The sequence below is a fragment of the Arabidopsis thaliana genome, chromosome 5 (genome assembly GCF_000001735.4).
Source record: "Arabidopsis thaliana chromosome 5, partial sequence".
Lineage (NCBI taxonomy): Eukaryota > Viridiplantae > Streptophyta > Magnoliopsida > Brassicales > Brassicaceae > Arabidopsis > Arabidopsis thaliana.
Window position 1 is genome coordinate 11,743,809 of NC_003076.8, and position 14,993 is coordinate 11,758,801.

At 42.1% G+C, this 14,993-nt stretch overlaps 1 non-coding gene and 3 pseudogenes across 4 annotated transcripts; 1 reads left to right on the top strand and 3 right to left on the bottom strand.

Annotated features, from left to right (window-relative positions):
* Positions 1-692: 692 nt before the first annotated feature.
* Positions 693-2,351, bottom strand: AT5G31855 (annotated as a pseudogene; the record flags this gene model as incomplete). The annotated part of the gene is made up of 1 exon: positions 693-2,351.
* Positions 2,352-2,431: 80 nt separating this feature from the next.
* Positions 2,432-3,963, top strand: AT5G31873 (annotated as a pseudogene; the record flags this gene model as incomplete). Its single annotated transcript has 6 exons — positions 2,432-2,476; positions 2,677-2,831; positions 3,001-3,077; positions 3,168-3,423; positions 3,526-3,676; positions 3,832-3,963.
* A 1,622-nt stretch (positions 3,964-5,585) lies between these two features.
* Positions 5,586-8,390, bottom strand: AT5G31891 (annotated as a pseudogene; the record flags this gene model as incomplete). Its single annotated transcript has 1 exon — positions 5,586-8,390.
* Positions 8,391-13,331: 4,941 nt separating this feature from the next.
* On the bottom strand, positions 13,332-13,414 carry MIR5643b. The gene has a single exon (NR_142800.1). It is a non-coding gene; the product is annotated as a microRNA ath-MIR5643b precursor (primary transcript).
* Positions 13,415-14,993: the final 1,579 nt, after the last annotated feature.

The window sequence follows — 14,993 nt, forward strand, 5'->3', positions numbered from 1 at the left end:
AACTCTATGAGTCTAGTCTAGTAAATTGGGTTTTTCTTAAACTCTTATGGCTCTTATCATTTTTTTCTTTTTCTGTTTTTGTTGCCATCTATTTTCTTAGAGCATATCTTAACAATTTTATGCTTCCCAAACATTCACTAGACCACAATATGATTTTCAGCTTCCTTCTCCTAAAGACTCTAACCCATTTTTTTTTTTTCTTTTTCTTTTCACACTCAATCTCAATCCCCAAATAAGTTCCCACCTAGTCCTACCAAGTCCGATAACGCGGATTGGAACTACATGAGATACTACTCTTGTCAGCTAAAACCTTACACGTTTCTACCTAGCTCAATCCTGAAAATAGGCCTCACATGCTCTCACAAAATAACATGGCTTGAAAGAAGGGTTGGTTAAGGGTGGGGGAACTACTCCAATAATAGAAGCAGCTACTTGGATTAACAAGAGTAGTGAATAAGTGAAAGAAAATCCAAATATGTATTCTATCCACGAGTTCAAAAACGATGCAAACATGATAGTTATAAGTCATATTCAAGTTCAAATTGACAGGGAAAGGTGTCATGACATGCATCGAGTGGTTTCTAGAACATGGTGTGGTTTTACTTCAAAGTCATTCAAATGCCTCAAAGAACTAATAACTCATTTTAGTGAATCATCATGCTTAGATGATATGCAGACTCAAATGATATTCATAAAAAACAAGTCAAATACATCTTGAACCCTCCCCCAAACTTAAATTACACAGTCCCTTGTGTAATCAAAATTTGTGAAAGAATTCAAGATAAACACAGAAACAAAAACAAAAGCGGTATTTAAAAAGGGTTTTCGTGTGTTACCTCAGTAGAATGTCCTAGAGATGTAGTCATCCATATCTGCTTGAGTGTACTCAGCAGGCATGACCAGTTCTTGATGTGGCTCCGCCATCTCCTCGTCATTGTGCTCGATCGCAACCCCAACAGGTTGTGCAGCACGATGCTCATGTGTTCTCCGACCCGACATTATCCGACCCTTGCTTGATGATCGGACCATCCTAGCGCTCTTCCGCCTCTTGTGCTCCCAGACCTCGTGAGACGAGTATCGTGCGGGTTCTTGCGGGATAGCGCGTTCTCTCTGTTGATAAGCAGATTGCCTTGGCTGGGCAATGTCATGACGCCTGGGTGGCATGTCTTCTGGCGGGTTGTCTCTGGTGATTGCACTGGTGGATGTGGTGCAACTGATTACCTTCTGCATGTTGTCAATGGCCTTGACACACTTATGGATGATCTTGTCTTGAAACTTGCACCACCTTTGGGTTAGACTGAGCTTCCGGTGTGCTTCGGCGAGACTCTTGCTTTCTCGTGAAGGGGGCTTGTGTTCTTCAAAGTGGTAGCGGCTCGTGTCATAGTTCTCCTAGTTGGTCTCCTCATTGTCACTCTGACCTTCTACTTCTTCAACATTCCGGGACGCGGATCCTCCAATCACAGCATGGAGGATTTCTTGTGGTGGCGAGAAGTCGATGTTGTCTCTCACTGTGATGGTTGTCATTTCACTGAATGGGAGAAGAATAGTGGCTTCTCTTGTTGACGGGTGATCAAACTTGAAAGCGTACCTCCCATCATAGACATTATACTCGATCACATGGGCAAGCTTGATAAATGGGCGATATCCATCCAACGTGGTTGGATCGGATCTGGTCGCAGCGGGACATCGCACGATAGGAGGATTGGTGTGACCACTCCTCCAATGCAAAGGGCTCCTTTCGCGTTCTTCTTGTCATTGGCCAACGCCCACCCTCTTTAGCTGCATAAGTGATTGAGAAGATATATTGACGGAGGTGTGTCATTGGTATCTCCCTTCATCGTTTTCCTATCCTTGGTGTAACGGAGGAAACTTAGCAGCGCCAGGTCTAACGTCTCCATGTCTTGGTTCGTCATAGTGGCGGATATCTCCCTAACGTAAGAGACATTGGCCATGGCTCTCTGGAAATAGCGAATGGCGGGATTGCGGATGGAGTTGCTCTTGGATCTAGCGGAGTTGAAGCTGGTGGTGGCTCCGATCGTGTTCTACAAAGATTTTAATTCTTCTTGGGCAAACCTCGGTTTCGTTCCCGTTCCACTAGGAAACCCAAACATGGATTCCAGCGTCTTGATCGCCATCATATAATCGCGGTCGTCGATGGTGAAGCTTAAGTAACCAAGCCCTTCTTCTCTTAACTCAGCAGCTGGCAACCCCTCAAACAATTCCACTTGAAGTGATGAAAGGAATTGAAATGTCTCATCCTCATAGGTAGGATAGGGATGAGACATGAGTGTTGTCATGTGGCATTTCTCGAACAAGAGCTGAACGTCTTCCAGGATGCCTAACTCCGCCATTGTCTCCGGGTGAGGATATCTGTAACGACCGCGTCTCGCGTTCATAAAGAGGCAGGTTTGTCTTAGGAGAAAACTAGATCATGGTCGAGGAACGGAACAAAATACTAAGTAGGAAGAACGAGAAAGTATAAGCTAAACCAGCTAGGTGAGCTGGACAAGCTGTATGAACTAGCTAGGTAAGCTATGTGAGCTAAACCAGCTGGAAGACTAGCTAGCTCAGCTAGGTGAGCTGACCGACAGCTCGACTGAGCTCGGTGAGCTGATCAAGTACTAACCCAGCTGGGTGGTCCGGTCAGCTGACACTCGAGCTGGTGGACTGTGGTAGCTCACGGGTGAAGAGGTGTCTCGGCCAAAAGGTGTCTCGGCCAAAAGGTGTAAGGTCGAGCGGGTACCAATGAACGGTTGCATCGCCCAAAGGATGCAAGGAACAGATGTGACATTTCGAAAGGATGCAAGGAACGGATGTGACCTTTCGGAGGGGTGCAAGGAACGGATGTGATGCTTCGGGAAGCATCCATTCGCCCCCTATATAAGGGAGGACGCCCAAGGCATCTCACATCATCTCATAACATCCAAAACACCATAAAACATTCTTAAAGGAGTCCCAACACATCCTAGAGTTGTTGGTCGGAAAGGGGGTGCGGCTCAGCGAGTATAACTCGACCGAACTGATGCGCATGCTACCTTCCGGTCCAACGGTTCGATGGAGTGTAGAGGATGGAGAGGGTAGACCGTTTGTCTTAGAGACGAATCGGATCTGGTAGACCGATCGTTGGATCGGATCGGCCAGACCGATCGTTGGATCGGATCGGCCAGACCGATCGTCAGACGGATCGGCCAGACCGATCGTCAGACGGATCGGATCGGCCAGACGGATCGGACAGACCGATCGTCGGACGGGTCAGATGGGACAGGCTGATCATCTGACGGAACGGGTCCGACAGACCGATCGTCGGATGGGATGGATCGATAAAAGTGTTCGAGGAAGCACAAGGATAAGTGCATTCGAACACACCCAAAGGTCGCCCATGGATGCAATCTTACCGATAAAGGGAGAAAGCACCAAGAATGGGTAAGGAACGTGATTCACCATATAGGATCAACATCGCGGCCGCCTTCATGTATCTATCTCCTCAGCCATGGTGAAACCGATCAGAGATCAGTAAGACCAAAGGGTGACTCGATGGATAACCCACGGGAAAGTCCACGGTGGGAACCGATGGACAAAACGGATGTTGGACCCGCGAGCAAACCTAAGGCCGACGGAAGAAAGATTTCATGGGCTAGCCTACGATGATCCAGTGGATGAATCCACGGACCCTTGGGTGTGATAAGGATATCGTTCGGACCGCATGGATGGATCATTAAGCCGAAAGCTTTATCGACCACCATGGACTGGACGGGTAAACGGTTAGTAAACCGTGGGCGGTCGTAGTGTTAAACGACCGGAACGGAAACATGGATGGTTCGATAAGCCGAGGGCTCAATCGTCCACCATGTAGCCGGAGGGGCGTACGTTTGGAGAACGAATGGACCAATAAGCCAAGAGCTTGATTCGGCCATTGTGAACCAAGGGAATCGTACGATCCCCAATCTCTATCGTTGTACTTAGACCAGTGGGGTTGGTTGGTTGTATGGCTAAGTAACGATAGGGATTGGTTCATCAATTCACGACCGATGACGAGTCGTTGAACGAATGGAGTAAGGCGACAAACGGGCTAAGGAATCAAATCCGCATATTGGCCAAGGTATGTAACGATCTAGCTTCTTAGTTAAGATAGACTTTTGGTAATTGACCTTGAAAGTAGGATAAAGGAATATGCGATTGTTTGGCTTAGAATGGTTAGCGAACATATGCATGTCTTGACCGAGTAAAGGATCAATTCTATGTTGAATCGCGAAAAATTAAGAGGTTCGGCCGGGGAGAGGCGCGAACTTGAGTACACTGTCGCCGGACGCCGAGACGTCCGGGACTGGGTCTCACAATATCTTGTTCCCCAAAATAGATTTCTTTTGAGAGCCTTGTAGTAGTCTCCCGGAGTCAGCTTGTCTTCTTTCATTAGGGACTTGGTCGTCTTGCGGGTCTTCTCCGGAATGTACTCTGCATCATCCTCCATCTCTTCATCGACCAACTCATGGTTCTCTGGAAATCTCTTCTCTTCTCCTGTCATTGGCGACTGCTCGCTCTGTTTCCTCCAAAAATCGCCTATACTCCTTTGCTTCTCTCTCTGGCCTAGTTGACCAAGATTCAGCCTCATCAACATTGTAGTCGGCATCCATAGATAACTCGTAGCTGTGTGAACTCATCTTGAAGCTGAAATCGATTTGAAACTCACAACTAAAGCTCAGTAGGTTAGTGAGAAACAAACAAAGACAATGAAAGAAATGACTTCCTGTTGATATAGAGTTGCGATCGAGTAGAATTTCATAGTGAGAGCTGAGGTCGCGATCGAGTGAAGAAAGCAAATGAGAGATAGGGTTGCGATAGAGTAGTTTCTCAGCTTCTGTTTTAGTCAATAACAGCTAGCAACAACGAAAGAGTCGAGAGCGTTTTTGGTAGTGAAGTAGAGAGATAAACAAGAGTGATGTTTTGAAATCACAAGTGATGAAGAAAAGTGAAGAGTAGTGACACTTATCTCCTTTTTGCGATTTGAATGAGTGGAGGAGGTGTGTTGCTTTTAAACGGACGGATGGGATGCAATGCCCGTTATGATGTCGGCAAAGTGATAAGGTGACAAAGCATGGTGCTTTATGTCGGCAGGATGGGGTTCCTTTAAGTCACGCCCTTTGTGATTGAGTATGGGTTGTTGATCCTTTAATTTCGTGTCATGGGCTACAAGTGGACACAGCATGGGCTTTTTGGAGTTTCAGTGGAGATTGAAATCCAGTAGACTTAATGGGACTGAGGTTTGTCATTGACGCTCTGTGGACACTTTCACTCCTCCTTGCGATCTAGTAGAAAGTTGTTATCCCGAAACTTCTAGATCGCACTCCTGAGCTTTCACTCCTATGTTGTGATCGAGTATTTGAATTTTTTTTGTAAAATTTTTATTTGAACACTCGATCACATCCTTGTTAATCACTCCAGCTGTTATTCATTTCCTGAGAATCAAAGACACAACCAAAACGAATCAAAAGTAACAAATAAATAAAAAGTATATACAGGGATAGTCATGGGACTTCCTCCCAAGTGAGCTTGTTTATAGTCTCTAGCTTGACTCCTCAAACTAATCAAGTGGAGAAAATGGGACAGAGGGAACTTGAGAAGTCCTCCTCTTCACTGATCTCATCATCATACTCAGCATCCTCCCTTGACAGTTGCACAGCTGAGTATTCAATTCTTCTTTCCTCATAGTAGGTTACTTCCTCCTGTGGAGGATAGTCTTTCTCTTCTGACCAATCTCAGGTGATCTCCTTTCTTGAAATTGTGTCATGGTTGAGCTGGGGCTGAACCTCCTTTTGCATTCGACTTAGTTTGTCTCTAAGCTTTTCAACAGTGTAGCTCAGCTTGTGAATGGTTATGTTCTGGAGATCAGTCTTCCTTTTGAGTTCCAGCCAATCAAGTGAGGAGGGTATACTCGATCGAGTAGTCGAATTTGAAGGCTTAGTCTAAACTAAAATTTCTTCTTTCCCTCTGTTGATCTCAAGGCCTTCACTTGGAACCGCTCTCTGGATCTCTAAGGTTTTTCCTTCTATTGGTGACCTTGTCGGAAATTTGTTGATGTCAAACTGTAACTTGACATGCCTCCCAAGGTTGAGATCAATCTTACCATATCTGACATCTATTACTGCTCCCACTGAGGCTAAGAAAGGTCTTCCTAAGATCAGAGGATCCTTAGACTCTTCATCCATTTCAAGCACGACAAAATCAGTAGGTACCTCAACTACATTTATCATTACTGGCACGTTTTCTAGAATGCTGAAAGGTCTCCTTGAAGTTCTATCAACAAGGATCAAGGTGATGTCACAGGGCTTGTACTGAACGAATCCCAGCTTCCTTGCCACAGAGAGTGGCATTAAACTGACTGAGGCTCCTAAATCACAGAGACAATTGTCGAAAGTCGATTGCCTAATGGAACATGGCAGAGTGAAAGATCCAGGATCTTCCAGCTTTTCTTGAATAATCCTCTCACCAACGGCTTGACGCATATTGACATCGTCTTCGTCATCTGAATCCTGATACATGTTAAGCCTTTCCAGTATCAAGTTTCTCACATCTTTGTGAGGGTCTGAAATCAACATGAGGACTTCTACTAAGGGCATCACAGCTTCCATCTCATCAAGTTGTTTTTCTGCCAGAGATTCATATCTGCTTTTCAAAGCTTTCCTGAACATCCATGGAAGAGCAAGTGATGGTGATGGAGCTGGCTTGAATCGTTTTACCATCCTCTCGATTATAGCAGCCTTCTCCTCCAAGTCGGACTGAGACTGATAGAAAGGTTGAGCTGAATAGTCGATCTCAGCAACAGAGACTTCAATCTGAGTGGAAGCCTCCCCTTCTTGAATTACACTGTCCTCAGTGTTCGATGTAGAGACATGTTGAGTTGGCAGCTCTCGCTCATGTCTGATAGTGATTCCGTGTGCAGTGGCATACTCCTTAGGGTTCTGGATTGCTTTTCCTGGAAGCTGGCCTGGGTTGTTTGTAACAGGTGGTGAAGTAGTGATGCCGTCCAGATATTGTACCCTTGTGTTCAATGATTCCAACCTGCTACTCAGTTCATTGAACTGTCTGTCAAATTTGTTGTTTAAGTCAGCTAGCTTCTTAGCGGTTTCCATTACCCCCGCGGCTTGGCCTTGCATGATCTGTTGGAGCATATTCTTGATGTCTGATTCCTGGGGTGCAGAGGCCTGATGTTGTTGTGGTGTGAAACCAGGTGGTGGCTGTTGCTGTTGATACCCTCCTTGGAACTGCTGCTTAGGAACGAACCCTTGGCTTTGGTTGTAAGGAACAAACAGTTTGGTTTTGTTCTTCTGCTGCTGCTGTTGAGGGTAAACTTGGTCCTGAGGATTGACGACATTTGTGCTTCTGTATGACGGATTTGGGTTGGGTCTATAATTGTTGTACCCTTTGTTGTAGCCGCCTTGGTTCTGAACATAACTGATTTCAGCGCCCTGATCATTCTCCCCTTCTTGGATTTGGAATACTTCGTCTTCAGAGGCGAATTGAACATGCTTCTGCTGCACTTGGAGGAGTTTGTCGATTTTGTAGTTGAAAGCTTTAATCTCTCGGTGGTGCTTGTCATCAGATTCAGTACTGGTGTGGATGCTTCTGTCATAATCCTCGTTGTAATTGCCATCCGACTGAGCCAAGTTTTCAACTAGCTCCCATCTGTCTTCGACATCCTTGTTCAGGAAATTCCCGTTGGAGGCGGTGTCAAGGAGCATACGTATCTTAGGAAGGACGCCTCTGTAAAGTGTGCTGAGAAGGGAAGCTTGCTTAAATCCGTTATGAGGGCATTTGGTTTGATAACCCTTCAAGCGCTCTCAAGCTTCACAGAAGCTTTCATTTTGCTTCTCAGTGAATGCGGATATCTAATTCCGGAGTCTTGCAGTCCTGGAGTTGGAGAAGAATTTTGCCAAGAAGGCCTTTTTGCAGTCATCCCAGGTCGTGATTGATCCATGGGGTAGCGTCTTTTCCCACAGATGGGCTTTATCTCCAAGTGAAAATGGAAACAAGCGAAGCTTGAAACCATCTTCACTAACTCCAATGATTTTAGTAAGGCCACAGAGCCTTTCGAACTAGTCAAGATGATCTAGCGGATCCTCCATTGGCAGGCCATGAAACTTGTTCCCCTGAACTGTTGCAATGAGACCGCTTTTGATCTCAAAGTTGTTGTTCTATACTGGAGGTGGAACAATTCCATGACGCTGGTTGTGGTTGTGAAGGAAGTCACCAGCACCAATGTTGGTAGGTTGCTCTGGCTCATCAACAACGTCAGCCATTGTATCGGTTTCTGTTTGTTCTTTCAGTTGGCGAGCAATACGGTCGATGTTATCGTTGAATAGGAGGTTCGGATTTCCTTGTGACCGTGTATGCATGCAAGGTACTTGAAACACAAAGACAGAAAAGGCACAATGTTAGTAACTTGTGTAACAAAAACGAACTTGATCTTAACGTTTCTAATGATCTCAAATATAGCAAACAAACACCAAACTGGCAACGGCGCCAAATTGATAGTAAGATTTTTCTCAATTAATCCTAAAACACTATCCTGTCGTTGTAGTATATTAGGATGTCAATCCAATCCGGTGTGATGCAAACGTATGAGATATGATCAGAAAGCTCTAAGTCAAGCCAAGCAGAAAGTTGGTTGGTTCTAACAGTCCTAGGATGTGATAACAGAAATGAAATGAAACTAAAAGCAGATATGGCAATAGAAGGCAGGTGAATAACAAAGCAGAAATGATAACAAATAATCAAATGGATAAACGATTCCTAAGGATGGGGTAATCGAATAGTGTGGTCTCCTTAATCTATTGAGGCGGTTGACAAAACTTCACAGAAGTTATCCCTAGACAACAAGTTCAACAACAGATTAATTCACTCCCGTGATAGAAATCCTCAAGCAAAGCTAAACACTGACCTAAATCCCTTTAGCGATCTCTAACTAAGCAGGCATTATTGAAAATACAAAGTCGCAGGAGAAACACTGCGGATATGAAAGTTACAAAAAAGACGAGATAATAACGGATGCCCTAGGGAAAACCCTACGAGGCAGTTTATATAAGCGAGAAATGAAACAAATAAGGAAACTAAATATATAGCAAATCTTCACGTCATGATCCCGCAACCGAATGTGTCATTGGCATCTGACGGGCTGAAATGAGCTTCCCAGTGATCGAGTATGTCATTGATCAAACTAGGCTTCAGGAGCTCCGCCTTGCGATCGAGTGAGATGCAGTGAAGTCGAGATTGAATGGTCCAGCGACCCTGTGATCGAGTGCGATTGACTAGATGTCATGAGGTGGTGATCGAGTGGTTGCTTCGGCTTCTCTTCCCTTCTTCGTCCTTAGCTTGTCTGGTTGAGTGTAGAACGAGCACATAGGCCTTCTAGTGATCGAGTGGTGATCGAGTGGTTCTGATGGGGTGATTCCTCCGGCTTCGCGATTGATTGAAACTGAGCTGCTTGCTTCTCTGGGGTTGCGATAGAGTGATTGACCCCGAGAGGGCTCCGAGGCAACGATAGAGTACTTTTGTTGAAGGCGTCATTGGGCATTCTGACTTCATGTTCTGTTTTTCCTCTATCTGAACTTCAAAAGCATCCAAAGTACCTGAAAACAACCAAATATGCCATGCACATGCAATCCTAATGCAAAATCGTCCTAAGTATGTAAATCACACTAAAACGACTCCTAATGAATGAAATGTGGATGAAACAATGACAAAGTGGTGAAGAATGAATGCCTAAATCATGCAAATTATAGACATATCAAAAAATAAGACCAATTTGTGACCAAACCGATACAAAACATGTGACCAAATTGTGACTAAAATCTTTGCAATGTAAGACTGTCACATTCGTCCCAAAAATGTCACTACTTGTGCCTCGTTGCATTTTAGTCCGAAATTTACAACTTCTAGCCGTGGTCACAAACCAGTCGTTGTATTACGACTAAACAAACGTCGTCATTAAACGGTCGCTAATATGCGACTATTTTGCGACCGTTTTTTAGCGACCGTTTTTGTTAGTCGTTAAGTAGTCGTAAAAGACTTATTGCGATCATTTTGGGACTAATATCGAAGTCGCAAAAAGCATGTTTTCTTGTAGTAACAACTAGAACCGCAACCGGATTTTAAAAGCCTAAGTATTGTATCCTTGTTGGAAGATACAAAGACAAAGACTCATACGAACTTCGGCTACACCATCAAAGCTTTGAGAAGCAAGAAAAAGTTTGGTTAGTGTTTTGGAGTCGAATATGACTTGATGTTATGTGTATGATTGAGTATAAGAACTTAAACCGTAAATGGGTCTTAAAAGCCTAAGCAGGGTTTCCTTGTTAGAAGATACAAAGCCAAAGACTCATACGGACTTCATCTACACCATCAAAGCTTTGAGAAGCAAGAAGAAGTATGGTTAGTATTTTGGAGTCAAATATGACTTGATGTCATGTGTATGATTGAGTATAAGAACAAGAATTACTATTGGATATTAAAAACCTCAGTAGTGCTTTCTTGCTAGAAGATACAAAGACAAAGACTCATACGGACTTTGGCTACATTATCAAAGTTTTGAGAAGCAAAATGAAGCTTGGTTAGTGTTTTGAAGTCGAATATGATTTGATGTTATGTATATGATTGAGTATAAGAACTTAAACCGTAACCGGATCTTAAAAGCCTAAGTAGTGTTTCCTTGTTAGAATATACAAAACACACGATTCATACGGACTTTGGCTACTACATCAAAGCTTTGAGAAGCAAGAAGAAGCTTGGTTAGTGTTTTGGAGTTGAATATGACTTGATGTCATGTGTATGATTGAGTATAAGAACTTAAACAGCAATAGATTCTTAAAACCCTAAGTAGTGTTTCCTTCTTAGAAGATACAAAGCCAAAGACTCATACAGACTTCGGCTACACCATCAAAGCTAGGAGAAGCAAGAAGAAGCTTGGTTAGTGTTTTGGAGTCGAATATGACTTGATGTCATGTGTTTGATTGAGTATAAGAGCTTAAACCACAACCGGATCTTAAAAGCCTAAGTAGTGTTTCCTAGTTAGAATATACAAAGCACACGATTCTTACAGACTTCGGTTACACCATCAAAGCTTTGAGAAGCAAGAAGAAGCTTGGTTAGTGTTTTGGAGTCGAATATGACAAGATGTCATGTGTATGATTGAGTTAGAGAACTTAAACAACAACCGGATCTAAGCCTAAATAGTGTTTCCTTGCTAGAAGATACAAACCCAAACACTCATACGGACTTTGGCTACACCACCAAAGCCTTGAGAAGCAAGAAGAGGCCTTGTTAGTGTTTTGGAGTCAAATAGTACTATATGTCATGTGTATGAGTGAGTATAACAACTAGAATTGCAACCGGATCATAAAAGCATAAGTAGTGTTTCCTTGTTAGAAGATACAAAGACAAAGACTCATACGGACTTCAGCTACACCATCAAAGTTTTGAGAAGCATTAAGAGGCTTGGTTAGTGTTTTGGAGTAAAATATGACTAGATGTCATGTGTATGAGTGAGTATAACAACTAGAACCGTTACCGGAGCTTAAAAGGCTAAGTATTGTATCCTTGTTAGAAGAAACAAAGACAAAGACTCATACTTACTTCGGCTACACCATCAAAGCTTTGAGAAGCAAGAAGAAGCTCGGTTAGTGTTTTGGAGTCGAATATGACTTGATGTCACGTGTCTGATTGAGTATAAGAACTTAAACCGCAACCGTATCTTAAAAGCCTAAGTAGTGTTTCCTTATTAGAAAATACAAAGCGAAAGACTCATACGGAGTTTAGCTACACCGTCTAAGCTTTGAGAAGCAAGAAGAAGGTTGGTTAGTGTTTAGGAGTCAAATATGACTTGATGTCATGGGTATGAGTGAGTATAACAAGTAGAACCGTAACCAGATCTTAAAAGCCTAAGTATTGTATCCTTGCTAGAAGATACAAAGACAAAGACTCATACGGACTTCGGCTACACCATCAAAGCTTTGAGTAGCAAGAAGAAGCTTGGTTACTGTTTTGGAGTCAAATATGACGTGATGTTATGTGTATGATTGAGTATAAGAACTTCAACCGTAAATGGGTCTTAAAAGCCTAAGCAGTGTTTCCTTGTTAGAAGATACAAAGCCAAAGGCTCATACGGACTTCATCTACACCATCAAAGCTTTGAGAAGCCAGAAGAAGCATGGTTAGTATTTTAGAGTCAAATATGACTTGATGTCATGTGTATGATTGAGTATAAGAACAAGAACTCCTATTGGATATTAAAAACCTCAGTAGTGCTTTCTTGCTAGAAGATACAAAGACAAAGACTCATATGGACTTTGGCTACATTATCAAAGTTTTGAGAAGCAAAATGAAGCTTGGTTAGTGTTTTGGAGTCGAATATGATTTGATGTTATGTGTATGATTGAGTATAAGAACTTAAACCGTAACCGGATCTTAAAAGCCTAAGTAATGTTTCCTTGTTAGAATATACAAAGCAAACGATTCATACCAACTTTGGCTACTACATTAAAGCTTTGAGAAGCAAGAAGAAGCTTGGTTAGTGTTCTGGAGTTGAATATGACTTGATGTCATGTGTATGAGTGAGTATAAAAACTAGAACCGCAACGGATCTTAAAAGCCTAAATATTGTATCCTTGTTAGAAGATACATAGACAAAGACTCATACGGAATTCGGCTAAACCATCAAAGCTTTTAGAAGCAAGAAGAAGCTTGGTTAGTGTTTTGGAGTGAAATATAACTAGATGTCATGTGTATGAGTGACTATACCAACTAGAACCACAATTGTAATTTTAAAAGCCTAAGTATTGTATCCTTGTTAGAAGATACAAAGATAGAGACTCATACGGACTTCGGCTACACCATCAAAGCTTTGAGAAGCAAGACGAAGCTTGATTAGTGTTTTTGTGTGAAATATGACGTGATGTCATGTGTATGATTTAGTATAAGAACTAGAACCACAGCGGATCTTAAAAGCATAAGTAGTGTTTTCTTGTTAGAAGATACAAAGCAAAAGACTCATACGAACTTTAGCTACACCATCAAAGCTTTGACCAGCAGAAGAACCTTGGTTAGTGTTTTGGAGTCAAATATGACTAGATGCCATGTGTATGAGTGAGTATAACAACTAGAACTGCAAACAGATCTTAAAAGCCTAAGTATTGTATCCTTATTAAAAGATACAAAGACAAAGACTCATATGGACTTCGGCTACACCATCAAAGCTTTGAGATGGAAGAAGAAGCTTGGTTACTGTTTTGGAGTCAAATATGACTAAATGTCATGTGTATGAGTGAGTTTAAAAACTAGAATCGCAACCAGATCTTAAAAGCCTAAGTATTATATCCTTGTTAGAGGATACAAAGACAAAGACTCATACGGACTTCGGCTACACCATCAAAGCTTTGAGAAGCAAGAAGAAGCTTGGTTAGTGTTTTGGAGTCGAATATGACTTGATGTGATGTGTATGATTAAGTATAAGAATTTATTCCGCGACCGGATCTTAAAAGCCAAAGTAGTGTTTCCTTGTTAGAAGATACAAAGCCAAAGCCTCATACGGACTTTAGCTACCCCATCAAAGCCTTCAGAAGCAAGAAGAAGCTTGGTTAGTGTTTTGGAGTCAAATAATACTAGATGTCATGAGTAAGAGTACTATGACAACTAGAACCATAATCAGATCTTAAAAACCTAAGTATTGAATCTTTGTTAGAAGATACAAAGACAAACCCTCATACGGACTTCGTCTACACCATCAAAGCTTTGAGAAGCAAGAAGAAGCTTGATTAGTGTTTTGGAATCGAATATGACTTGATGTGATGTGTATGATTGAGTATAAGAACTTAAACCGCAACCGGATCTTAAGAGCCTAAGTAGTGTTTCCTTGTTAGAAGATACAAACCCAAAACCTCATACGGACTTTAGTTACACCATCAAAGCCTTGAGAATCAAGAAGAAGCTTGGTTAGTGTTTTGGAGTGAAATATTATTAGATGTCATGGGTATGAGTGAGTATGACAACTAGAACCATAACCGGACCTTAAAATCCTAAGTATTGAATCTTTGTAAGAAGATACAAAGACAAAGACTCATACGGACTTCGGCTACACTATCAATGCTTTGAGAAGCAAGAAGAAGCTTGGTTAGTGTTTTGGATTCAAATATGACTTGATGTCATGTGTATGAGTGAGTATAAAGACTATAACCGCTGCGGATCTTAAAAGCCTAAGTATTGTATCCTTGTTAGAAGATACAAAGACAAATACTCATATGCACTTCGGCTAAACCATCAAAGCTTTGAGAAGCAAGAAGAAGCTTGGTTAGTGTTTTTGAGTGAAATATGACTAGATGTCATGTGTATGATTGAGTATAACAACTAGAACCGCAATTGGATTTTAAATGCCTAAGTATTGTATCCTTGTAAGAAGATACAAAGACAAACACTCATACGGACTTCGGCTACACCATCAAAGCTTTGAGAAGCAAGAAGAAGCTTGGTTAGTGTTTTGGAATCGAATATGACTTGATGTGATGTGTATGATTGAGTATAAGAACTTAAACCGCAACCGGATCTTAAGAGCCTAAGTAGTGTTTCCTTGTTAGAAGATACAAACCCAAAACCTCATACGGACTTTAGTTACACCATGAAAGCTTTGAGAATCAAGAAGAAGCTTGGTTAGTGTTTTGGAGAGAAATATTATTAGATGTCATGGGTATGAGTGAGTATGACAACTAGAACCATAACCGGACCTTAAAATCCTAAGTATTGAATCTTTGTAAGAAGATACAAAGAGAAAGACTCATACGGACTTCGGCTACACTATCAATGCTTTGAGAAGCAAGAAGATGCTTGGTAAGTGTTTTGGATTCAAATATGACTTGATGTCATGTGTATGAGTGAGTATAAAGACTATAACCGTTGCGGATCTTAAAAGCCTAAGTATTGTATCCTTGTTAGAAGATACAAAGATAAATACT